Source organism: Ranitomeya imitator, chromosome 1 (assembly GCF_032444005.1).
Source record: "Ranitomeya imitator isolate aRanImi1 chromosome 1, aRanImi1.pri, whole genome shotgun sequence".
NCBI lineage: Eukaryota > Metazoa > Chordata > Amphibia > Anura > Dendrobatidae > Ranitomeya > Ranitomeya imitator.
In genome coordinates this window covers 247,979,727-248,006,791 of record NC_091282.1, presented here as the reverse complement: position 1 = coordinate 248,006,791, position 27,065 = coordinate 247,979,727, and the positions used below count along the sequence as shown (strand labels likewise).

General features: G+C 46.0%; 1 long non-coding RNA gene across 1 annotated transcript in view; it reads right to left on the bottom strand.

The window, feature by feature from the left end:
• LOC138657712 (uncharacterized) overlaps nucleotides 1-27,065 on the bottom strand; it is an 83,736-nt gene that overhangs the window by 15,052 nt on the left and 41,619 nt on the right. Inside the window, exon 2 of the long non-coding RNA XR_011317151.1 lies at nucleotides 5,134-5,284. This is a non-coding gene — a long non-coding RNA (uncharacterized lncRNA). The remainder of the gene's footprint in view (nucleotides 1-5,133; nucleotides 5,285-27,065) is intronic.

The following is a 27,065-nucleotide window of genomic DNA, read 5'->3' as shown; positions in this document are numbered from 1 at the left end:
CGGCATCGTTGGTCGCTGGAGAGCTGTCTGTGTGACAGCTCTCCAGCGACCAAACAGCGACGCTGCAGCGATCGACATCGTTGTCGGTATCGCTGCAGCGTCGCTTAGTGTGAAGGTACCTTAACTATAAAGGCACGGATGATTGACCTCGTGGAGACCAAAACATCCAACACCACGGAGACACCATCACGTGTTTCTCAACGCAGTGATCCAGAACACTGCCCCCAAATATGCAAATGCATGCAGAGGAGCTGCGGAGACACCATCACGTGTTTCTCAACGCAGGCAATGAATAGCCAGGCCTTTCCTCGGGAAGGAACAACCAAGGGAAGGGCAGCATCCAATAAAGGAAAACATCCAATAAAGGAAAACCAACTATGCCAAGCATGGTATCCATCCACAGACAGCTGTTTCGGGGTTTTTGCCCCTCAAGGAGTAGGAAACTGGCTATCAAGAGAAGTGCTTAGTAGAAAGTCTATAAAGGCACGGATGATTGACCTCGTGGAGACCAAAACATCCAACATCGCGGAGACACCATCACGTGTTTCTCAACGCAGTGATCCAGAACACTGCCCCCAAATATGCAAATGCTTTGGCCTCTACCCATCACGCTCATAGGGAAGCCTCATGTTCGAAGTGAAACAGCCATAGGTCAAAAGCTGTTTGTTACTATCCCCTATCCTATTTATGTGCTTCAAATATAAGAAGATTTATACATCTTTATTTGGTGAGTGCCACAACAGAATTTTTCTTTAGAAGTTATTTATAAGACTTTTCTATTACTACTGATCACCACCGAAGTTAACTAGTGAATTGCCTGGATATATACTATTGCTGCAAGGTTAAGCCAGTAAATTAGCAGTACCGACATTTTTCACTTTTGAACTGAATTCATATCTACAATATGGTTCTTCATGTGGCAAGAAATGTTCTGTTTGCTTAATTTCCTAATTTCATAAACTGATTCCTATTTTAGTGCATGATGAATCCTGTTTTTCTCTTTATCTTCTGTATATGATTAATAAACATAAACCCAAAAGTATTAAGAATGTGGGAAGAACACCAAGCTGAAGTGTGTGGATCCCACACATCAAGAGAGCATTCACTCCATACATGTTAGGAAGAAAACTGGGGGAAAATGAGTTTATTTGTTTGATTTATTTGTTCATACAAAACAACTGTGGTCATAGAAATATATTAACAATCAAGTAAGGCTAGTTTCACATTTGCGGTTAAGTCCGCAGCGTATCGTCCACAACCGCAAACACATGCAAAAACGCATGCAAACGTCTGATAACGCAGCGTTTTTTATCTGCATCAGCTTACGCATGATGGTAAAAAAACACAGCGTTTGCATGCGTTTTTACATATGATTGATATTCCCAGGAGGGTGTGTCTTTAATGGGCACAACTGAGGACACATCCAGGATCTCAAAAATCACAGAGGGTGCAGCAATATAATGGCAGTATCATAGAGGAGATGTATACTGTTGTGGCTCCAGGTGGCACTTGACACAGCCGATAATTTTTGGAGTAAGATGACACGCAACCACATATACCCAGTGGGAGGTCCAGAACCAAAAGATGCAAGGAAGATTAGACAATTGAAGGGTCAACCAAGGTACCACTTGACATCAATATTATAAGATTTTTTTTCTAAAAAGTGAGTAAGATTGATAAGAACATCATAAGATACAATACAATAAAAAGAAAAACATTAGAACTCTGCATATTAGAGATAGGAGCAGATATACTGTATAAGGCAACAGAAATACCATCTATATATATAATTGTCTAAGGGTTTTTCTGTCTGTCTGTCTGTCTGTCCTGGAAATCCCGCGTCTCTGATTGGTCGAGGCCGCCAGGCCTCGACCAATCAGCGACGGGCACAGCATGGCGACGATGATGTCATAAAGGTTGCCTCGACCAATCAGTGACGGGCACAGTCTGCCGCGAATTCGCCTCGACCAATCAGCGACGGGCACAGTATCGACGTAGATGTCATAATGGTTGCCATGGCGATGATGATGTCATAAAGGTTGCCTTGACCAATCAGCGACGGGCACAGTCTGCCGCGAATTCTGGGGTCATCATTGTCCATATACTACGGGGACATGCATATTCTAGAATACCCGATGCGTTAGAATAGGGCCACAATTTAGTCTACTATATAATTGTCTAAGGGTCACTTCTGTCTTTCTGTCTGTTCTTCTGTCTTTCTTTCTGTCTGTCACGGAAATCCCAAGTCGCTGATCTAATGTTAAAAAAAATAAAAAAAATAAAAAATGATCATATACTCACCTTCCGGTGCCTTTCCCGCTCCTCGCGACGCTCCGTTGACCGGTCCATGTATTGCGTTCTCGCGAGATGATGTAGCGGTCTCGCGAGACCGCTACGTCATCATCTCGCGAGACCGCAATGCACTCTTGGGACCAGAGCGTCGCGAGAAGCATCGGTAAACTCCTCGCCTGGATTCGGGGGGCCAACGGAGGGTGAGTATATAACTATTTTTGTTTTAATTATATTTTTAACAGGGATATGAAGCCTATATTGCTATATACTATGTGGGCTGTGTTATATACTACATCTCTGTGCCATATACTATGTGGGCTGTGCTATATACTACGTGGCTGTGCAATATATTATGTGGCTGGGCAATATACTACATCGCTGTGCTCTATACTGCATGGGCAGTGTTATATACTACGGCTCTGTGCTATATACTACATGGCTGTGCAATATACTACATGGCTGTGCAATACGTGGCTGTGCAATATATTACGTGGCTGGGCAATATTATGTGTCTGTGCTATATACTACGTGTCTGTGCTATATACTATGTGGCCTGTGTTATATACTGCATGGGTTGTGTTATATACTACGTCTCTGTGCTACATACTACGTGGCTGTGCAATATACTACGTGGCTGGGCAATATAATATGTGGCAATTTGAACCATGCTTCGCTAATTGCTCACAGCTGGCTGAATCCTGTGTGTAAATTGCATTATTCTGAAAACTTTGTAAATAAACTACATACAGATTCTAGAATACCCGATGCGTTAGAATCGGGCCACCATCTAGTAGATTATAAGAAAGACGAAAAGTTCAAGGACTCGTTTAGGCCATTTGGAGTCAAAGTGCCAAGAGTGAAAATCCACTTTGACTCATACTGGGCTAAAACTTTCTTAACATTAACCCCCGGATGCCAATGTGGATAGCATCAATCCCCCTAACATGAAGTGATTTAGGGTTGCACTCATGATGTCTTAAAGTGCTGGGGGATGGTTTTCAGTTCGGACAACTTGGCCACTGTCTTGGCTGCGCCAATATCCCGCACATGCTCCTGGACATGTATTCTGAGTTCCCTTGATGTAAGGTCAATATAGATTAGTGGGCAGCTAAAGGTGGCATAATATATTATGTTGGTGCTGTCACAAGAGATGCGATGTCTAATCTGATGCTCTTTGTGACCATCTGCCGGGTAAAACGTGGAGCTGCGAATGATATTGACGCAGGCGAGACAGTGGCCACACAGAAAGCATTCAGGGATATGACCCGTTAACCCAATTGGGTTGCTCTTGGCTAGTACATAATGACTTTTGACCAAAAAGTCTTTAACATTTTGTGCACTCCTACAGTAGAGGTCATTTGAGGGAAGGCACCCAAGGCAGGGCCCAGGGAGTGTTCCGTATCTAAAAATGCTCAATGTTTGGACATGATGTCCCGCATGTTCGTCCACTCATGATTATATATAGAAATGAAAAAAAAAAATCGTTACCACAAGCAGGGTGTTTCTTTTAATAAAGGAGTTTATCCCGTGAGGTATTGCAGGCCCAATTGCAACCATGTTTGACACATCTTCAACTATACCCCCGTTGGGCAAACCTGTTTTTCAAGTCAGAAGCCTGGTGCTCAAAACCATTGGTAGAGCAAATCCGCCTCATTCTCAGGAACTGTCCTACCGGGACGGCCATAATGGTGGCTGGATTGTGAGCTGATTGTGCGTGTATCAATGCATTGACCGATGTTGGCTTCCTATATACATCGGTCTGTATGGAGAAATTTTCATCTATCTCCAGAGTGATGTCTAGGAAGTGTTTTTTTTTTAGGTAGGTATAGGTCAATTTGATATTACACATATTTATTTTAAGTTTCTCCATAAATACATCCAGCTGCTGCACCCTCCCCCGCCACAACAAAAGGATATTGTCAATATATCTTAGTCAGCACAGCACATGGTCAGTGGCCGCCGCACCCTCATCGCCAAAAAGGAATCTCTCCCACGAGCTGAGGAAGAGATTAGGGTACGAGGGCACACAGGCCACACCCATGGCTGTGCCATGTCTCTGTAAAGAGAAACAATCCTTAAATACAAAGAAGTGGGCGAGGAGGAAATGCAGCAGTGCGAGGATCAGCTCACACAAAGGGTTATCCAGGTCAGAGATCCCCATGAAGAGGTGGATGACTTCCAGGCCTTGAGCATGGTCAATGCACGTGTAAAGGGTCTTAATATCAGCTGTAACAAGTAAAGTACCCTCATCCACAAACACAACGTTAACCTAAGTCAGGACGTCCGTTGTGTCTCTCACTTAAGATGGTAAAGTCACAACTAAAGGTTTTAAATAAAACTTGCAAATTGGGTCACATAACCCTTGTAATCCTGACACAATCGGACGCCCAGGCGGGTTGACGGTGTCCTTGTGGATCTCAAGTAAAAAGTTGGTATTTTAGGGTCCTTGAGAGAGACAATCAAGGACCTTTTTGTGATGGTGCCCTCTTCAAAAGTACTCGCCAGGATACCCTGAAGTCCAGCCAAGAAGAAGGCCACTGGGTTGTAGGTAAGCGTAGTGTAAGTCGTGGAGTACCTAAATAGACGAAGTGCTTCATATTCATTTATGTCATTAGACCATACGACGATATTCCCCTCTTATCAGACACTTTAAAAATGACATCCTTTAATGATTGTAGCTGTTTGATTGCGTCCCACTGTTGTGATGTAAGGCTGTCATGTCTTCGCCTTGTTAATAATTTTATAAAGTCGTCAGCTACTAGTTTAGTAAAGATATCAACAGCAGGACTCAGGGACAAGGGGGAACCTCTCATTTAGGCATAATTGACATTGGGACCTTACCATGGTGCTCCGTGGTTTACTCCCCCAGTAGTTCTTCTAAATTCCAGAGCCTCCCTCTCGGTTTCAGTCCAGGAGTCCATAGTGCTTATATGTTTACTGTACAATTTCCTAAGTATAAGTTTACATGAGAACAATTGCAGTTCCTTCAGGGCTGTAAAAAAATGAAATTATTATTTATTTATATACACCATTGATTCTATGGTGCTGTACATGAGAAGGGGTTACATACAAATTAGAGCTATCGCTTACAGTAAGCAAACTAACAATTACAGACTGATACAGAGGAGCGAGGACCCTGCCCTTGCGGGCTTACATTCTACGGGGTGGTGGGGAAGGAGACATTAGGTCGTGGGTTGAAGGAGCTCCGGTGTTGGTGAGGCGGTAGCTTCGGTAGTGGTGAGGAGGTAGCAGGGTCAGTGTAGGCTGTAGGTTTTCCTGAAGAGGTGGGTTTTCAGGTTCCGTCTGAAGGATCCGAATGTGGTTGATAGTCAGACGTGTTGGGGCAAAGAATTCCATAGGATGGGGGATATTCGGGAGAAGTCTTGGAGGCGGTTGGGTGAGGAGGGGATAAGTGTGGAGGAGAGAAGGAGGTCTTGGGAGGACCGGAGATTACGTGAGGGAAGATATCGGGAGATTAGTTCAGAGATATATGGAGAAGACAGGTAATGGATGGCTTTATAGGTCAGTATTAGCAATTTGAACTGGATACGCTGAGGGAATGGGAGTCAGTGATTCGCAGAGGGGGGAAGCAGAGGAGTAGCGAGGATAGACATGAATTAGTCTGGCAGCAGAGTTAATGATGGACTGGAGAGGTGCAAGGGTGTTAACAGGGAGGCCACAGAAAAGGATGTTGCAGTAGTTGAGGCAGATGATGAGGGCATGCACAAGCATTTTAGTAGATTGACGGTTGAGGAAAGGACAGATTCTGAAGATATTTTGGAGCTGGAGGTGAAAGGAGGTGGAAAGAGCTTGGATGTGCGGTTTGAAGGACATGGCAGAGTCAAGGGTTACTCCGAGGCAGGAGACTTCCGATACGGGGGAAAGTGCTATGTCGTTAATTGCGATAGATAGGTCAGGTAAGGAAGATCTATAAGATGGAGGAAAGATGATGAGTTCAGATTTGTCCACATTGAGTTTGAAGAAGCGAGAGGAGGAGGATATGGCTGATAGACACTCTGGGATTCTGGACAGCCGAGAGGCGACGTCTGGGCCAGAGAGGTAGATCTGAGAGTCATCAGCATAAAGGTGGTACTGGAATCCATGGGACTTTATGAGTTGTCCCTGGCCAAGTGCATAGATTAAGAAAAGTAAGGGTCCTAGGACAGAGCCTTGGGAGACTCCAACAGAGAGAGGATGGGATGAGGAGGTAGTGTGGGAGTGGGAGAAGCTGAATGTGCGGTTGGAAAGGTATGACGAGATGCAGGATAGGGCGAGGTCTTTGATGCCAAAGGAGGTGAGGATCTGTAGTGGGAGGCAGTGGTCAACTGTGTCGAAAGCAGAGGACAGGTCTAGAAGGAGGAGTACAGAGGATTGTCCGTTAGCTTTGGCTGTAAGTAGGTCGTTAGTAATTTTGGTCAGGGCTGTCTCAGCTGAGTGATGGAGGTGGAACCCAGATTGTAGATTGTCAAAGAGCAAGTTAGATGAGAGGTGGGAGGAAAGTTCAGCATGGACTATAAATGAATTAGTTGGAGAAAATGTAAGGCTCCTACTTAGTACTTGACATTGTACATCAGTCAGAACGTGAGTAGATTAATTACCTGGAGGCCCCCCTGGAGCACACCGCCTGGTTGCCTTCCCACAAATGCCTTGGTTTTAGTTGCTGTCGAGTCTTAGGCTACTTTCACACTTGCGACGTTTGGCCTCCGTCGCAATGCGTCGTTTTGGGAAAAAAATGCATTCTGCAAATGTGCCCGCAGGATGCGTTTTTTCCCCATAGACTTGTATTGTTGACGGATCGCGACTCAAGGCCATACGTCGCATCCGTCGTGCACTGGATCCGTCGTGTTTTGGTGGACCGTCGTCACAAAAAAACGTTCAAGGGAAAGCTTTTGCGTACGTCGCATCCTGCATTTCCTACTGCGCATGCGCGGCCGGAACTCCGCCCCCTCCTCCCCGGGACTTTAGAATGGGCAGCGGATGCTGTTAGGGTTGGCGGAACGCACCAAATATATAATTTATTAAATGGAATTGATGCGTTCGCAACCCGGGATCCACCGTGCAGGAAAGCACCTGCTGCTAAATAATGGCGGCTCTATATGGCGGTATATACCAACCCTGTTAGCTTCACAGAGTAACCGCGAGAGGAAAGCTCTGTGCCCTGTTAGACTTTCACAGAGGCACAGGCCAACTACCCAGATGTGAGCAGTGAGTGGTCATGCATGCATACAAAACTCCTCGCCGGAGATGCCAGCATTCTAGGGGCTTATTTCAGCCGGGTCCCTGAACACACTTAAACACAATCTCCTCGCCGGAGGTGCCAGCATTCTAGGGGCTTATTTCAGCCGGGTCCCTGAACACATTCAAACACATGACCACATTGGCGCAAAGCATATAGCATAAGACGATACTAGCGCATGGCCGTGCGGTCATGCGCAGTTTATATAGTTGCAGCACAGGAAGCTGCTACTGAAGTTTTTGCCCTTTCAGGACCTTCCAGAAGGACCAATGGAAAGTGCTGCAGTACCTGAGCATGTTTTGCCCTTTCAGGACCTTCCAGAATGACCAATGGAATGTACTGCAGCACCTGAGCATGTGACCGAACATGTGGCCCTCGACCTCCAATGGGAGACCCTGCCCTGGGCATGCTCAGTGTGAGTAAACAAGGACTTAGTCCCAGAGAGGCTCGCTCACCGCAGATCAGTGCAGGGTACCATAGGAAAGCCAGAAAAGGCAGTAGTGACCCTATGCACCGAATCAGCCCCAGCGAGACGCTGGGAGCGACGTCTCCGCTGAGCAGAGCCCACTGCGGCCGATACCGAATGGGAGACCGCAGCAGACACGGATCGAGATTCCCCCTGTGCAGCAGAGGAAACTCGACTCCTAACATTACCCCCCTCCTAGGGCCCCCCCCTCCTTGAGCCTCACTACGCTCAAAAGCTGCGATAAGCAGCAGAGCCCGAATGTGCTCCACAGGCTCCCAGGTTCTATCCTCTGGGCCGTGACCCTTCCAGTCCACCAGATAAAATTTCTTGCCACGTACCACCTTGCACCCCACAATAGCATTCACCTTAAACTCATCCGTGGATGAACCCGATGTCCCAGCAGATGACTCGGAAAACCGGGACAAATGAACGGGCTTTAAGAGGGAAACGTGGAAAGTATCGGTGATACCAAGGCGTGGAGGAATAGCCAAACGGTAGACCACAGGGTTGACCTGTTCCAGAACCTTAAACGGGCCAATGTAGCGAGGAGCAAACTTAGTGGACTCAACTCGCAGCCTGATGTTACGGGCGGAGAGCCACACTAAGTCGCCAGGAGCAAAGACCGGAGCGGGTCGCCGGTGTGTATCAGCCGAAACCCTCATTCTCTCCTTGGAAGCCCGGATGGCATCCTGTGTGCGGTCCCAGATGTCACGTGCCTCCACCGCCCAGTCTGCCACCCTAGAATCGGTGGATGACACGGGCATGGGCACAGAGACACGCGGATGCTGGCCGTAATTAAGGAGAAAAGGAGGTTGACCAGTGGAATCGGCTACGGCGTTGTTCAGGGCAAATTCCGCCCAAGGTAGCAACGATGCCCAGTCATCCTGCCTAGCAGAGATGAAATGTCGCAAATATGTCACCAGAGTCTGGTTGGTTCTCTCCACCAACCCATTCATCTCGGGATGGTATGCAGAGGAGAGGTTTAACTCTATGCTGAGTAAACGGCATAGCTCTCTCCAAAACCGAGATGCAAACTGGGGACCCCGATCGCTGACAATCTTATCAGGCATACCATGTAAACGGAAAACGTGTTTAATGAACAACACCGCCAAGGCCCGTGCTGAGGGTAACCGAGGAAGCGGCACCAAATGCACCATCTTGGAGAAATGGTCGGTGACAACCCAAATAATGGAGCAGCCACGCGACTTGGGTAGACCCACCACAAAGTCCATCCCGACCATCTCCCAGGGCCTGTCTGCCACCGGTAGAGGGTAAAGCAACCCAGCAGGCCATTGCCGAGGAGACCGATTCTGGGTGCAAGAAACGCACGCCTGAATATAGTCCTTAACATCTCGGGCCATATGCGGCCACCAGTATGTTCTCGCCAGAAGCTCAGATGTCCTCTTGGTCCCAAAATGCCCACCCACTCTGGAGGAGTGAGCCCAAGAGAGAACCTCCGGTCGCAAGTTAGCTGGTACGAAAGTCTTGCCCGGGGGCACAGACTCTAGCGAAACCGGAGCTACAGTTCTCAGGCTCTCAAAAGGGACAATAAGCCGAGGCTCCTCCTCCTCCAAGATAAATGGCTTATCAACATCGGGGCGATGTAGGATGGGAGCGCTAGCGAAGTGTGACTTGATCGAGAGAAAGGCTTTGGAGACCTCCTCTGACCACAACTTGGGATTTGCTCCCTTCTTGGTGAGGGCAACCAAGGGAGCTACCAAAGTTGAGAAGTGTGGAATGAACTGGCAATAGTAATTAATGAACCCCATAAAGCGCTGCACCGCTTTAAGAGAATGGGGTTCCTGCCAGTCCATTACATCCTGTAGCTTGGCAGGATCCATAGCCAAACCCTGGGCAGAGATGATATAACCAAGGAAAGGCAAGGACTCCTGATCAAACACACACTTCTCCAACTTGGCGTAGAGGGAGTTTGCCCGTAAGAGGTCGAAGACTTTGCGAACATCTCTCCGATGGGAGTCAATATCTGGAGAGAAGATGAGAATATCATCCAGATAGACTACGACCGAGGTGGTGAGCATATCCCGGAAGATGTCGTTCACAAAGTCTTGGAAAACGGCTGGGGCATTACAGAGCCCAAAGGGCATCACCAGATATTCATAGTGCCCATCCCTGGTGTTAAAAGCCGTCTTCCATTCATCCCCCTCACGGATGCGAATCAGGTTGTAAGCACCCCGCAGATCTAACTTTGTAAATACCCTCGCTCCCCGTAGCCTATCAAACAGCTCAGATATCAGGGGTAGTGGGTACTTGTTCTTAACGGTGATGGCGTTAAGACCCCTGTAGTCTATGCATGGACGTAAGTCTCCAGTCTTCTTCTGTACGAAGAAGAACCCTGCCCCTGCCGGTGACACTGACTTCCTAATGAATCCTCTTGCCAGATTCTCCTGGATGTACTGGGACATTGCCTCTGTCTCCGGGAGAGATAACGGATAGACTCGACCCCGGGGAGGCTCAGCACCAGGCAAGAGGTCAATAGGACAGTCATAGGGGCGGTGAGGCGGAAGGGTCTCCGCAGCTCTTTTGGAGAACACGTCTGCATAGGGCCAATAGTGCTTGGGGAGAGAGGAAAGATCTGCGGGTACCTGTGTAGTAGCAACCTGAACGCACTCCCTCAGACATCTACCCTCGCAAGATTTACTCCAACCCAAAATTCTCCCAGAGGACCACTCAATATGAGGAGAATGGTAGCGAAGCCATGGTATCCCCAACAGGACCTCATCAATTCCCTCAGGAATGACTAATAGGGAGATTATCTCCTGATGTGATGGAGACACAGATAGCGTGAAAGGAATGGTTTGGTGGGTAATCTGTGAAGGTAGTGTTGACCCATTTACCACTCGAACGGTTACCGGCTTGGCGAGCATCACCAAGGGTATTGCGTGACGCTGGGCAAAAGCGGAAGACATAAAGTTACCCTCTGCCCCAGAATCCACGCATAGCTCGACCATAAGAGTGGATGGGCCTATGGTAATTGTCCCCTTGAAGGACAACTTTGAGGCAAACGTCGCCGTGTCTAGTGTACCTCCTCCAACTGCCACTAGACGCTGACGTTTCCCCGACCGCTGAGGACCCTTGGAGGCAAGGTGTCCTGACTGCTGGCAAACATGACGGACCTTATGTGCACGGGCAGACTGAGACTTGGATCCCGCTCGTGTCACCTCTAAGGCCTCATGTGACTCGGATGCCTGGACTGGAGATTCCAAAGGTTTGGCGAAGGTGGGAGCCAGCCGAAACCTCTGTCTACACTGGGCTCGCTCCAACCTCCGCTCGTTAAAACGGAGGTCAATACGAGTAGATACGGCTATGAGCTCCTCCAGTGTGGCGGGAATCTCCCTAGTGGCCAAAGCGTCCTTCACATGGTCAGCAAGCCCCCTCCAAAATACGGGAATGAGGGTTTTATCTGGCCATTCCAACTCAGACGCTAATGTCCATAAGTGAACAGCAAAATGGCTGACCATGGTTGAACCCTGAGTCAAAGCCAGCAGTTGGAGCGCTGTATCATGGGTGACTTGAGGTCCTAAAAAGACCTGTTTCAGAGTGTCCAGAAACCTAGGAACACTCCGCACCACATGATCGTTGCGCTCCCACAGCGGCGTAGCCCACTCCAACGCTCTGTCCGACAGGAGAGAGATTATGAATCCCACTTTTGCCCGCTCAGTAGGGAAACGTGCAGCCAGAAGCTCGAGGTGTATACCACATTGGCTCACGAAACCCCTACAGGACTTACTGTCCCCAGAGTATCTCTCAGGCAAAGGTAGGTGAGATAGGGTCGGAACAGAGGTGGCAGTGGGTAAAGCTGCTGCAGCCACGCTAGCAGCCTGAACAGCTATTGCGGTAACATCCACCGCCGAGGTTGCACACTCAAGAGACGCCAACCGGCCCTCCAGCAGCTGGATGTACCCCTGCAATCGCTGTTCATCCACCATTACTTAGCCAGATCCTGGCGCTAGTATACTGTTAGGGTTGGCGGAACGCACCAAATATATAATTTATTAAATGGAATTGGTGCGTTCGCAACCCGTGATCCACCGTGCAGGAAAGCACCTGCTGCTAAATAATGGCGGCTCTATATGGCGGTATATACCAACCCTGTTAGCTTCACAGAGTAACCGCGAGAGGAAAGCTCTGTGCCCTGTTAGACTTTCACAGAGGCACAGGCCAACTACCCAGATGTGAGCAGTGAGTGGTCATGCATGCATACAAAACTCCTCGCCGGAGATGCCAGCATTCTAGGGGCTTATTTCAGCCGGGTCCCTGAACACACTTAAACACAATCTCCTCACCGGAGGTGCCAGCATTCTAGGGGCTTATTTCAGCCGGGTCCCTGAACACATTCAAACACATGACCACATTGGCGCAAAGCATATAGCATAAGACGATACTAGCGCATGGCCGTGCGGTCATGCGCAGTTTATATAGTTGCAGCACAGGAAGCTGCTACTGAAGTTTTTGCCCTTTCAGGACTTTCCAGATAGACCAATGGAAAGTGCTGCAGTACCTGAGCATGTTTTGCCCTTTCAGGACCTTCCAGAAGGACCAATGGAATGTACTGCAGCACCTGAGCATGTGACCGAACATGTGGCCCTCGACCTCCAATGGGAGACCCTGCCCTGGGCATGCTCAGTGTGAGTAAACAAGGACTTAGTCCCAGAGAGGCTCGCTCGCCGCAGATCAGTGCAGGGTACCATAGGAAAGCCAGAAAAGGCAGTAGTGACCCTATGCACCGAATCAGCCCCAGCGAGACGCTGGGAGCGACGTCTCCGCTGAGCAGAGCCCACTGTGGCTGATACCGAATGGGAGACCGCAGCAGACACGGATCGAGATTCCCCCTGTGCAGCAGAGGAAACTCGACTCCTAACAGATGCGTTGAAAAACTGCATCCGCTGCCCACGTTGTGCCGAATTTTCACAACGTCCGTCGGTACGTCGCGCCGATGCTTAGCGACGGCCACGTACCGACGCAAGTGTGAAAGTAGCCTTTATTCTATTGGGACTCCTGACCAGTTGGTCTGAAATGTAGTCATCACATGAGGAAATGTCGGACGTGGTCAAGGCAGACCTGGACCGTGAATTTTGTCTGTTACGGTATGTATATGATTAATATACAGTTAGGGCCAGAAATATTTGGACAGTGACACAATTTTCGCGAGTTGGGCTCTGCATGCCACCACATTGGATTTGAAATGAAACCTCTACAACAGAATTCAAGTGCAGATTGTAACGTTTAATTTGAAGGGTTGAACAAAAATATCTGATAGAAAATGTAGGAATTGTACACATTTCTTTACAAACACTCCACATTTTAGGAGGTCAAAAGTAATTGGACAAATAAACATAACCCAAACAAAATATTTTTATTTTCAATATTTTGTGGCAAATCCTTTGGAGGCAATCACTGCCTTAAGTCTGGAACCCATGGGCATCACCAAACGCTGGGTTTCCTCCTTCTTAATGCTTTGCCAGGCCTTTACAGCCGCAGCCTTCAGGTCTTGCTTGTTTGTGGGTCTTTCCGTCTTAAGTCTGGATTTGAGCAAGTGAAATGCATGCTCAATTGGGTTTAGATCTGGAGATTGACTTGGCCATTGCAGAATGTTCCACTTTTTGGCACTCATGAACTCCTGGGTAGCTTTGGCTGTATGCTTGGGGTCATTGTCCATCTGTACTATGAAGCGCCGTCCAATCAACTTTGCAGCATTTGGCTGAATCTGGGCTGAAAGTATATCCCGGTACACTTCAGAATTCATCCGGCTACTCTTGTCTGCTCTTATGTCATCAATAAACACAAGTGACCCAGTGCCATTGAAAGCCATGCATGCCCATGCCATCACGTTGCCTCCACCATGTTTTACAGAGGATGTGGTGTGCCTTGGATCATGTGCCGTTCCCTTTCTTCTCCAAACTTTTTTCTTCCCATCATTCTGGTACAGGTTGATCTTTGTCTCATCTGTCCATAGAATACTTTTCCAGAACTGAGCTGGCTTCTTGAGGTGTTTTTCTGCAAATTTAACTCTGGCCTGTCTATTTTTGGTATTGATGAATGGTTTGCATCTAGATGTGAACCCTTTGTATTTACTGTCATGGAGTCTTCTCTTTACTGTTGACTTAGAGACAGATACACCTACTACACTGAGAGTGTTCTGGACTTCAGTTGATGTTGTGAACGGGTTCTTCTTCCCCCAATTAAGTATGCGGCGATCATCCACCACTGTTGTCATCCGTGGACGCCCAGGCCTTTTTGAGTTCCCAAGCTCACCAGTCAATTCCTTTTTTCTCAGAATGTACCCAACTGTTGATTTTGCTACTCCAAGCATGTCTGCTATCTCTCTGATGGATTTTTTCTTTTTTTTCAGCCTCAGGATGTTCTGCTTCACCTCAATTGAGAGTTCCTTTGACCGCATGTTGTCTGCTCACAGCAACAGCTTCCAAATGCAAAACCACACACCTGGAATCCACCCCTGACCTTTTAACTACTTCATTGATTACAGGTTAACGAGGGAGACGCCTTCAGAGTTAATTGCAGCCCTTAGAGTCCATTGTCCAATTACTTTTGGTCCCTTGAAAAAGAGGACGCTATGCATTACAGAGCTATGATTCCTAAACCCTTTCTCCGATTTGGATGTGGAAACTATCATATTGCAGCTGGGAGTGTGCACTTTCAGCCCATATTATATATATAATTGTATTTCTGAACATGTTTTTGTAAACAGCTAAAATAACAAAACTTGTGTCACTGTCCAAATATTTCTGGCCCTAACTGTAGGTAATAATGAAGGCAATAACATTTCAGCATGCATGTGATGGGGTCTTTGTGATGTCAGACTGCACAGGATTGTAAAGCTATACCCAACCGACAGCTGTCAGCTGAACGATGCTTCAGTTGACAGATATCTCTCCAAATCTCCCCATACTAATGCGTGTATTGTATGTGTTGCATGGTTGACAACGGTTCAGAAATTCCTGGACAGTCCTTGAAAATAAGGCACTTTTTCCCTTATCCATAAAAATATTTGCTGCGGCCATGATTTTTTTAGAGCTTGAGAATCTTGTACAGATTATTATGACTGTACAGTAACTTTACAGCTCACAGTGAATGACTTCATATCAGAATTATGAGCTCTAGACATGTATCACTTATAATCTAATGATTTATTAAGGTTTTCTAATGTGTCCTTAATAAATTTAAACTGTGATTAGCTGTCCAGAACAAAATAAAAAATTACATTTTTAACCCTGATGTGTTCTCTGTGGGCCTAGATGGTGTCAGACATTTCTGGTGGCAAATTATCTCCTGAAACAACAAAAGGATTGTGTATTTAAAGGGGATATCTGGGACTTTCTGAAAAACAAAAAATGTGCCTATGTCAACAGAGTTCCAGCTTCTTTTCGAATCTGCTCTGTCGATGGGGCGTGACTCCTGACATCATTCTGATTGACAGTCGACCCAGTTAGGCAGCGGCAATGTCAGAAGTCTCATCCTGTCAACAAAGCGGAGTGTAAAAGAATCCGCAGCTCTGTTGACATGAAGTTAACAGGGGCAGCTGAATCGCCGCCAGGAGTGGTGTGTGACCCATCTATGCCAGCGAAGAACGCCACCGGGCACAACAGCAAGGTAAGTAGCAACTACCTGCCTGCTATTGCTTAGGCAATTTTTTTCCCCACAAAGTCCCAGATATAACTTTCAATTCCAAATGCCCAACTTGTCTTTCTTCCCACCTTATCTGTCAAGGAAGAATCAGAAGTCCTGCACACATATTAACTGATCGGCCCATCAAAATGAAATCTGTGGGTTCAGCTGACTTTTACTCTTATGTGTATAGACCATTTTATAGATAATGTTTATTCGCCACAAGGAAACAGATAAAAAAATGAATTGTATACAGGAATGAACACATTCGGGTCCTTTAGAGAGAAAATAAATACTGTAGGTAAACTGATCATTTATCCTGACACTGAGCATCCAAGTGTGTTTTCATCATTGTTTCATAATTAACCTCTTTACTGGCTCCCTCAAGTGTGACTGCTGGGAAATGGGTATGAAGAAAACAGTCAATTTGAGTCATTTATTGCTTTCTCCAATAGCAGGAGAGATGAGCTCTCATTTCACGTGAATATATTATCTTCTCCGTGGCATACTGAATAGCTGCCTCAATAGCAGACGCCATTTCTACAATTCTTTGCTGTCTCACTGTAATTCCACTTGATGGTATTTTCTTAATATTACTACTTCCATCCATCCATCTTATATGACGGATATTATGAATGGCTGAGCTGTTCAGCCTCACAGTGTATGATAAAATAGCATTGAGTAAGAGTTTGCCTTATCCTTTTTTGGTAAATCGACTGTGTTTTCTCCTTCTACAATCCACAAAGTAAAAGTAAGTGTTCTTCATGCCGCCCACATCTTATATATCCATATCCCTGGATAGTGTCTGTGCGTGTCAGCTATACTAAAAGTCACATAGTGAATGCACAGGGTTTTGAAAAGGATAAGACTTCTAGACGTATTATTTTTCCTCTGAAGGATTAGAGGAATATAACATTTTTACTACAATCCCAGCTAGTAAAATTTATATTATGTAATTCGGATGAGTGCCTCCAACATGGTCCCTTTGTGGGAACCTTTTACTATTTTGAGGCATTTATTTATTTAACCCCTTCATGACCCAGCCTATTTTGACCTTAAAGACCTGACCGTTTTTTGTAATTCTGACCAGTGTCCCTTTGCTAGTGGTAAATTTTGGTCGATAATTTTTGCGTTTATTTGTGAAAAAATGGAAATTTGGCTAAAATTTTGAAAATTTTGCAATTTTCAAATTTTTATTCTGTTAAAAGAGAGTTATGTGACACAAAATAGTTAATAAATAACATTACCCACATGTCTACTTTACATCAGCACAATTTTGGAACCAAAATTCTTTTTTGCTAGGAAGTTATAAGGTTTAAAATTTGACCAGCGATTTTTCATTTTTACAGCAAAATTTACAAAACCATTTTTTTTAGGGACCACCTCACATTTGAAGTCAGTTTGAGGGGTCTATATGGCTGAAAATACCCAAAAGTGACACCATTCTAAAAAATGCACCCCTCAAGGTGCTGAAAACCACATTCGAGAAGTTTATTAACCCTTCAGGTGCTTCACAGCAGCAGAAGCAACATGGAAGGAAAAAATGAACATTTAACTTTTTATTCACTTAAATGATGTTTTAGCAACAATTTTTTTATTTTCCCAAGGGTAAAAAGAGAAACTGGACACCAAAAGTTATTGTAAAATTTGTCCTGAGTACACCGATACCCCATATGTGGAGGGGAACCACTGTTTGGGCGCACGACAGGGCTCGGAAGCAAGGAAGGAGCGCCATTTGACTTTTTCAATTAAAAATTGGCTCCAATCTTTAGCGGACACCATGTCGCGTTTGGAGAGCCTCTGTGTGCCTAAACATTGGAGATCCCCCACAAATGACCCCATTTTGGAAACTAGACCCCCCAAGGAGCTTATCTAGATGCATAGTGAGCACGTTGAGCCCCCAGGTGCTTCACAAATTGATACGTAAAAATTAAAAAGTACTTTTTTTCACAAAAATTTTCTTTTAGCCTCAATTTTTTCCATTTTTTCATTTTCACATGGGTAACAGGATAAAATGGATCCTAAAATGTGTTGGGCAATTTCTCCTGAGTACACCGATACCTCATATGTGGTCACAAACCACTGTTTGTGCACACGGCAAGGCTCGAAAGGGAAGGAGCGCCATTTGACTTTTGAATGAAAAATTAGCTCCAATCATTAGCGGACACCATGTCGCGTTTGGAGAGCCCCTGTGTGCCTAAACATTGGAGCTTCCCCACATGTGACCCCATTTTGGAAACTAGACCCCCCCAAGGAGCTTATCTAGATGCATAGTGAGCACGTTGAACCCCTAGGTGCTTCACAAATTGATCCGTAAAAATGAAAAAGTACTTTTTTTTCACAAAAAAATTCTTTTAGCCTCAATTTTTTCATTTTCACATGGGTAACAGGATAAAATGGATCCTAAAATGTGTTGGGCATTTTCTCCTGAGTACACCGATACCTCATATGTGGTCACAAACCACTGTTTGTGCACACGGCAAGGCTCGGAAGGGAAGGAGCGCCATTTGACTTTTGAATGAAAAATTAGCTCCAATCATTAGCGGACACCATGTCGCATTTGGAGAGCCCCTGTGTGCCTAAACATTGGAGCTTCCCCACATGTGACCCCATTTTGGAAAATAGACCCCCCCAAGGAGCTTATCTAGATGCATAGTGAGCACGTTGAACCCCCAGGTGCTTCATAAATTGATCCGTAAAAATGAAAAAGTACTTTTTTTTTTACAAAAAATTTCTTTTAGCCTCAATTTTTTCATTTTCACATGGGTAACAGGAGAAATTGGACCCCAATAATTGTTGCCCAGTTTGTCCTGAGTATGCTGGTACCCCATATGTGGGGGTAAACCACTGTTTGGGTGCACGTCGGGGCTCGGAAGGGAGGGAGCACCATTTCACTTTTTGAATGCAAGATTGACTGGAATCAATGGTGGCGCCATGTTGCGTTTGGAGACCCCTGATGTGCCTAAACAGTGGAAACCCCTCAATTATAACTCCAACACTAACCCCAACACACTCCTAACCCTAATCCCAACTCTAGCCATAACCCTAATCACAACCCTAACCCCAACACACCCCTAACCACAACCCTAACCCCAACACACCCCTAACCCTAATACCAACCCTGACCCCAACACAACCCTAACCATAACCCTAACCACAGCCTAATCTTAACCCTATTTCCAACCCTAGCCCTAATTCCAACCCTAACCCTAAGGCTGTGTGCCCACGTTGCGGATTCGTGTGAGATTTTTCCGCACCATTTTTTAAAAATCCGCAGGTAAAAGGCACTGCATTTTACCTGCGGATTTACCGTGGATTTCCAGTGTTTTTTGTGCGGATTTCACCTGTGGATTCCTATTGAGGAACAGGTGTAAAATGCTGCAGAATCCGCACAAAGAATTGACATGCTACGGAAAATACAACACAGCGTTTCCGCGCGGTATTTTCCGCACCATGGGCACAGCGGATTTGGTTTTCCATAGGTTTTCATGGTACTGTAAACCTGATGGAAAACTGCTACGAATCCGCAGCGGCCAATCTGCTGCGGATCCGCAGCCAAATCTGCAGCAGATCCGCAGCCAAATCCGCACCGTGTGCACAAAGCCTAATTCTAACCCTAACCCTAGTTCTAACCCTAATTCTAGCCGTAACCCAAACCCTAACCCTAAGGTCAGGTTCACATTGCGCTAGCAGCAGCCCGTTCAGCACATACGCTAACGGGCTGCTGCTAGCGCAAGTGCCGACGTTTGCATCGCGCTAGTGCAGATAGAGCATCTGCTAGCTCTATCTGCGCTAGCAGTGACGGACCCGGAAACGCTGCAGCCCGCGTCTCCGGGTCCGTCACTCAATGACGGCACATCCCTAGCATACGCCCATTGTGGGCGTGCGCTAGTGATGCTTCCGACATTGCTGTCAATGGCGGCCATAACGGACTGCGTTACACCGCGTTTATGCCGTGGTGTAACGTAGTCCATCTAACGGACTGCTTAGACGCAGTGTGAACTAACCCTAACCCTAGTTGGGCAAAGAAAAAAAAAATTTTTTATTTTATTTTTGTCCCTACCTATGTGGGTGATAAAGGGGGGGTTTATTTATTATTTTTTTTTATTTTGATCGCTGTGATAGAACCTATTACAGCGATCAAAATGTACTTGTAAGGAATCTGCCGGCTGGCAGATTCCTCGGGCGCACTGCGCATGCGTCCGCCATTTTCCAAGATGGCGGCGCCCATGCAGCAGCCGGATGGACACCGGGAGGCACACGGGAGGTCGGTAAGTATGATGGGGGAGAATCGGACAGTGGGGGGGGGGACCGGACAGCGGGGGGCGAGCGGACAGGAGGACAGAGGGGAGCGGGGGACACTATTTGACCGGACAGAGGACCGGAGGGGGGGGTGATCGGTGGCGGTGGGGGGGTCAGATCACGATCTCCAGCCATGGCTGATGCTATTGCAGCATCGGCTATGGCTGGATTGTAATATTTCACCAATTTTCATTGGTGAAATATTACTATCACTCTGATTGAAAGTGAAACGTCACTTTCAACAGCCAATCAGAGCGATCGTAGCCACGGGGGGGAGAAGCCACCCCCCCCTGGGCTAAAGTACAACTCCTCCTGTCCCTGCAGGCCGGGTGAAATTACAATTAACCCTTTCACCCGGCCTGCAGGAGCCCAATCCGGCCATGACGCATATGCTGCGTCACAGGTCGGAATGGCACAGGTTTTCATGACGCATACGCTGCGTCAAAGGTCGGGAAGGGGTTAACTAGATGGTGGCCCGATTCTAACGCATCGGGTATTCTAGAATATGTATGTATGTATATAGCAGCCACATAGTATATACAATAGCACAGGCCACGTAGTATATAGGAGCCATGTAGTATATAGCAGACAAACACTACGTGGCCTGTGCTATATACTATGTGGCTGCTATATACAGTCATGGCCAAAAGTATTGACACCCCTGCAATTTTGTCAGATAATACTCATTTTCTTCCTGAAAATGATTGCAAACACAAATTCTTTGGTATTATTATCTTCATTTAATTTGTCTTAAATGAAAAAACACAAAAATAATTGTCCTAAAGCCATATTGGATATAATTCCACACCAAACATAAAAAAGGGGGTGGACAAAAGTATTGGCACTGTTCGAAAAATCATGTGATGCTCCTCTAATTTGTGTAATTAACAGCACCTGTAACTTACCTGTGGCACCTAACAGGTGTTGGCAATAACTAAATCATACTTGCAGCCAGTTGACATGGATTAAAGTTGACTCATCCTCTGTCCTGTGTCCTTGTGTGTACCACATTGAGCATGGAGAAAAGAAAGAAAACCAAAGAACTGTCTGAGGACTTGAGAAACCAAATTGTGAGGAAGCATGAGCAATCTCAAGGCTACAAGTTCATCTCCAAAGACCTGAATGTTCCTGTGTCTACCGTGCGCAGTGTCATCAAGAAGTTTAAAGCCCATGGCACTGTGGCTAACTTCCCTAGATGTGGACGGGTAGGAAAAATTGACAAGAGATTTCAATGCAAGATTGTGCGGATGTTGGATAAAGAACCTCGACTAACATCCAAACAAGTTCAAGCTGCCCTGCAGTCCGAGGGTACAACAGTGTCAACCCGTACTATCCGTCGGCGTCTGAATGAAAAGGGACTGTATGGTAGAAGACCCAGGAAGACCGCACTTCTTACCCCGAGACATAAAAAAGCCAGGCTGGAGTTTGCCAGAACTTACCTGAAAAAGCCTAAAACGTTTTGGAAGAATGTTCTCTGGTCAGATGAGACAAAAGTAGAGCTTTTTGGGCAAAGGCATCAACATAGAGTTTACAGGAGAAAAAAAGAGGCACTCAAAGAAAAGAACACGGTCCCTACAGTCCAACGTGGCGGAGGTTCCCTGATGTTTTGGGGTTGCTTTGCTGCCTCTGGCACTGGACTGCTTGACCGTGTGCATGGCATTATGAAGTCTGAAGACTACCAACAAATTTTGCAGCATAATGTAGGGCCAAGTGTGAGAAAGCTGGGTTTCCCTCAGGGTCATAGGTCTTTCAGCAGGACAATGACCCAAAACACACTTCAAAAAGCACTAGAAAATGGTTTGAAAGAAAGCACTGGAGACTTCAAAGGTGGCCAGCAATGAGTCCAGACCTGAATCCCATAGAACACCTGTGGAGAGATCTAAAAATGGCAGTTTGGAGAAGGCACCCTTCAAATATCAGGGACCTGGAGCAGTTTGCCAAAGAAGAATGGTCTAAAATTCCAGCAGAGCTTTGTAAGAAACTCATTGATTGTTACCGGAAGCGGTTGGTCGCAGTTATTTTGGCTAAAGATTGTGCAACCAAGTATTAGGCTGAGGGTGCCAATACTTTTGTCTGGCCCATTTTTGGAGTTTTGTGTGAAATGATCAATGTTTTGCTTTTTGCTTCATTCTCTATTGTGTTTTTTCATTTAAGACAAATTAAATGAAGATAATAATACCAAATAATTTGTGTTTGCAATCATTTTCAGGAAGAAAATGAGTATTATCTGACAGAATTCCAGGGGTGTCAATACTTTTGGCCATGACTGTACATACATACATATTGTAGAATACCCGATGTGTTAATACAGACCACGCAATATAGAACAGTGGCCACGCAGTATATAACACAGCCCAAATAGTATATAACACAGCCCATGCAGTATATAGCAGCCACGCAGTATATAACACAGGCTACGTAGTATATAACGCAGCCCACGCGCTATATAACACTGCCCACATAGTAGCATAGGCAGCATCAATAGTAAAAAGTTGGGGACACACAGGGTTAATAGCAGCGTTAACGGAGTGCGGTACCCGCGGCCCGTTACTGCTGGCATTAACCCTGTGTAATAGAGTGCAGGGTATGTCACCACGGAACAGACAGACCAACTGCTGAAGGGGATTTATTAACAGGAGTAAGATTCTCCTCGCAGGGAGAAAAGCAGGGAATTAGTAAAGATAAAGCAAGCAGTATAACAGTACACAACAAGTTAACTGAAGCTATGAAACAGTTAAGCAGAATAGAAATGGAAAAAAACGAGTGTTCTTGTAACTTATCAGTCTAGGGAGATACTGACTTTAGGGTCCTTATTCCAATGTGGGTACAGTCACCAGCAGCACTTGAAGATTCTGAAGTCTTTCCTGTCTTCTGAGAACTGGAGACTCCGGGGTTAAACCTTTGCAGACTTTTCTCCTCAAAGTGAAACTGAAATCAGGAAGTTGCACAGTCTCGTTCACTGCTGCAGGAGTCTCTGTATGGAAACAGGAACACATGGGCTACTTGCACAGTGAACAAGTCTGTATGATCATGTTCACACACCACCAAGAAACCTGAAGACACAAAAGAGAATAGTAAAACCAAAAACACTCAGTTTGAAAAAATGTTGCAGTAATCCGCAAGTGCTAGTAAAAGATGTAAAAAACAGGGTATTTGGTTGATACGTTTTTTGCAAAAAATGTATACTAAGCTGCTCTACCAATCTTCACGGTATACCCTTATAAGAGCAGTCCTAACTAATGTATGCAATCCCTATCTGATGTATTTAAAAACCTGATCATCTGTATATAACCTGTGTGAACAGGGTTCAGAGAGGAAAAATCCATGTGTGCATACAGGGTAGAACAGCTTTTGTGCAGATAGCCCAAGAGGAGTGGTGGAACTCCCCAGTCTTGTAGACACAAGAGAACAATTCTCTTGTGTCTACAAGACTGGGGAGTTCCACCACTCCTCTTGGGCTATCTGCACAAAAGCTGTTCTACCCTGTATGCACACATGGATTTTTCCTCTCTGAACCCTGTTCACACAGGTTATATACAGATGATCAGGTTTTTAAATACATCAGATAGGGATTGCATACATTAGTTAGGACTGCTCTGATAAGGGTATACCGTGAAGATTGGTAGAGCAGCTTAGTATACATTTTTTGCAAAAAACGTATCAACCAAATACCCTGTTTTTTACATCTTTTACTAGCACTTGCGGATTACTGCAACATTTTTTCAAACTGAGTGTTTTTGGTTTTACTATTCTCTTTTGTGTCTCTGTATGTAAGCCTGGCAGTTTCTCTGTAGTAACGATGTCACACACACACTGGGCAGTTACTTATCACACTCAGGGATCTTTGCTTGTCACTGCAGTCACCGGGGCTGCGCCCGGGTCACTGTCTCTGCACTGTCAGGGGAAGAGTCTTCTCTGATTCAGGAGGCTTCCGAGTCTACACCCTCACATACAGCCTTCACTATGGTGGGTATCTCAGCCTCAGTGCCCTCATGGGGAGCACTACCTTTAGGGGAGCACGGCGCTGCAGCCTGCCCTCTCTTTGGCGCGCTGCCCTCTCTCTGGTCTCCCGCTCTTTTCTGAACACACGCCTCTCTCTTCCTCTCTCCTCCCAGCAGTCACCTCGTCCCCTCTATCCAGGGCAGAAAGTCTTCCCCCCAACAACTCAGCTGTCTGACTAAGTGGTTCCAGGGGAGGGAAAGGAGCAGGGAAAGCAACCTCCTTACACCTGTATGAGCGGTGAGTGCATGGCAGTATGTGGGCGCCGGGCACTGACTGCAGGGGAGTAGGGAGGGACTAATCGGACTGTGCCCGTCGCTTATTGGTCGCGGCAGCCATGACAGGCAACTGGCGAGACCAATCAGCGACGCAGGATTTCCGTTACGGAAGTTGCAGACAGACGGAAGTACCCCTTAGAAAATTATATATATAGATGACCTGTTTTAACAAATATTTAAAGGGCCACTGTCACCCCCCTCCAGCCGTTATAAACTAAAAGAGCCACCTTGTGCAGCAGTAATGCTGCATTCTAACAAGGTGGCTCTTTTAGTTTAGTGTTCAGGTATTACTAAAATAAAGCGCTTTGAAACTTTGCAAAAATACCTATCTTTGTCCACGGAGGCGGGTCCTCAATCCCCAGCTTGAACGGTACTCTGCCGTCACTCACATCTTCAGGGGCTTTCGTCGGCGCCCCCTCTGCGCTGTTTTCTCTTCAAATCCGGCGCCTGCGCTGTGTAAATCTTTGTGGGGCAGGCGCAGTAAGCTGTTGTGAATTCTGCTCTTGGGCTCCCTCCGGTGGTTATGAGTGGTAGTGCTGCTGTCTTTGGATCGCAGCATTCATCAGGTGTGTCCACTTAGTGCTTTGGACTGGGCTATTTAGTCTTGCTTGTTTCTTTAGTCAGTGCCAGTTGTCTATTGTTTTTAGAGGATTCACATCCTGCCTGGTCTCTCCTGCATTTGCTGTTCATTTCAACAAAGATAAGTTCTGGCTTTGTTTTGCTGTCCACATGCTGTGGGCCTTATAGTTCAGTGCATTTATATGTTTTGCCTTGTCCAGCTTGGTCTGTGTAAGGATTTATTCAGCCAAGCTGTATCTCTGGAGATGCAGATATACCCTCCATGTCTTTAGTCAGATGTGGAGATTTGTATTTTCTGGGGTGGATATTTTCTAGTGTTTTAATACTGACCGCATAGTACTCTGTCCTATTCTTTCTTTTTAGCTAGAAAGGCCTCCTGTGCTAAATCCTGATTTCATTCTGCGTATGTCATTTCCCTCTCCTCTCACAGTCAATATTTGTGGGGGGCTGTCTATCCTTTGGGGATTTTCTCTGAGGTAAGACAGTTTTCCCGTTTCTATCTTTAGGGGTATTTAGTCCTCAGGCTGTGTTGAGGTGTCTAGGGAGAGTTAGGTACATCCCATGGCTGCTTCTAGTTGCGGTGCTAAGTTCAGAGTCTGCGGTCAGTACAGGTACCACCTTCTCCAGAGTATGCCTCATGCTGCTCCTAGGCCACCAGATCATAACAGTACAACTGGCAAACAATGAGTTAAACGCAACTAAGAAGAAGGGAAGAAAAGTGCTGAGCCATTTTTTTTCTGTAGTCTGTTGTGTCTTTCCTTTCCTCTTTTCCTCTGGGTGGCTCAGGAGTTGGGCGCTGGCATGGAGGTTCAGGAATTGGTTTCTCGTGTGGACCAACTTGCTGCTAGAGTACAGGGTATTTCCGATTATATCATTCAGACTCCTGTTTTGGAGCCTAGAATTCCTACTCCTGATTTGTTTTTTGGGGACAGTGTTGTGAATTCTGTGGCAGAGCTCCCTCCTGTGGTCACAAGTGGTACTTCGGCTGATTCTCTCTGGGAGCTTCCGTTTGTGGAGGAGAGTGATACTGCGGCTTCTGAGTTTCCTCCCTCAGGTGATCTTGTGAGGTCGTTAGGTGCTTCTCTACTTAACTCCACCTAATGCTTTGATCCTGGCTTCCTGTCAATGTTTCAGTGTTGGACTTGTTTTTCCCTGGATCATTCCTGTGGCCTGCTGCTCTGCATAGCTAAGTGCTTCTTTGCTATTTGTTTGCTATTTTTTCTGTCCAGCTTGTCTATTTGTTTTGCTGGAAGCTCTGGGACGCAAAGGGTGTACCTCCGTGCCGTTAGTTCGGTACGGAGGGTCTTTTTGCCCCCTTTTGCGTGGTTTTCTTTAGGGTTTTGTGTAGACCGCAAAGTTATCTTTCCTATCCTCGCTCTGTTTAGAAAGTCGGGCCTCACTTTGCTTAATCTATTTCATCCCTACGTTTGTCTTTTCATCTTACTCACAGTCATTATATGTGGGGGGCTGACTTTTCCTTTGGGGTATTTCTCTGAGGCAAGGTAGGCTTATTTTCTATCCTCAGGCTAGTTAGTTTCTCAGGCTGTGCCAAGTTGCACAGGTAGAGTTAGGCGCAATCCACGGCTGCCTCTAGTGTTGTTTGGAGAGGATTAGGGATTGCGGTCTGCAGAGTTCCCACGTCTCAGAGCTCGTTCTATGATTTTGGGTTATTGTCAGATCACTGTATGTGCTCTGACCGCTATGTCCATTGTGGTACTGAATTGCCTTTCATAACAGTACAGGAAGCCCAAAGTACTAATGATTCTCAATAGAGGGAAAAAAGAACTTCTGAGACCATTTTTTTTTTCTTTGCACTGTGTTTTGCCTTTTTTTCCCCCTAGACATTTGGGTGGTTCAGGACACAGGTGTGGACATGGAGATTCAGGATCTGTGCTCTTCAATGGATAATCTCGTTATAAATGTACAAAAGATTCAAGATTTGGTGGTTCAGAAGCCTATGTTTGAACCAAGAATTCCTATTCCTGATTTGTTTTATGGTGGTAGAGTCAAGTTTGTGAATTTCAAAAATAATTGCAAACTGTTTCTGGCCTTGAAACCTCACTCCTCTGGTGACCCAGCTCAACAAGTGAGAATTATTATTTATTTTCTGCGTGGCGACTCTCAAGACTGGGCATTTTCCCTTGCGCCAGGAGATCCTGCATTAAGTAATATTGATGAGTTTTTCCTGGCGCTCGGATTGCTGTACGATGAGCCTAATTCAGTGGATCAGGCTGAGAAAAATTTGCTGGCTTTGTGTCAGGGTCAGGAT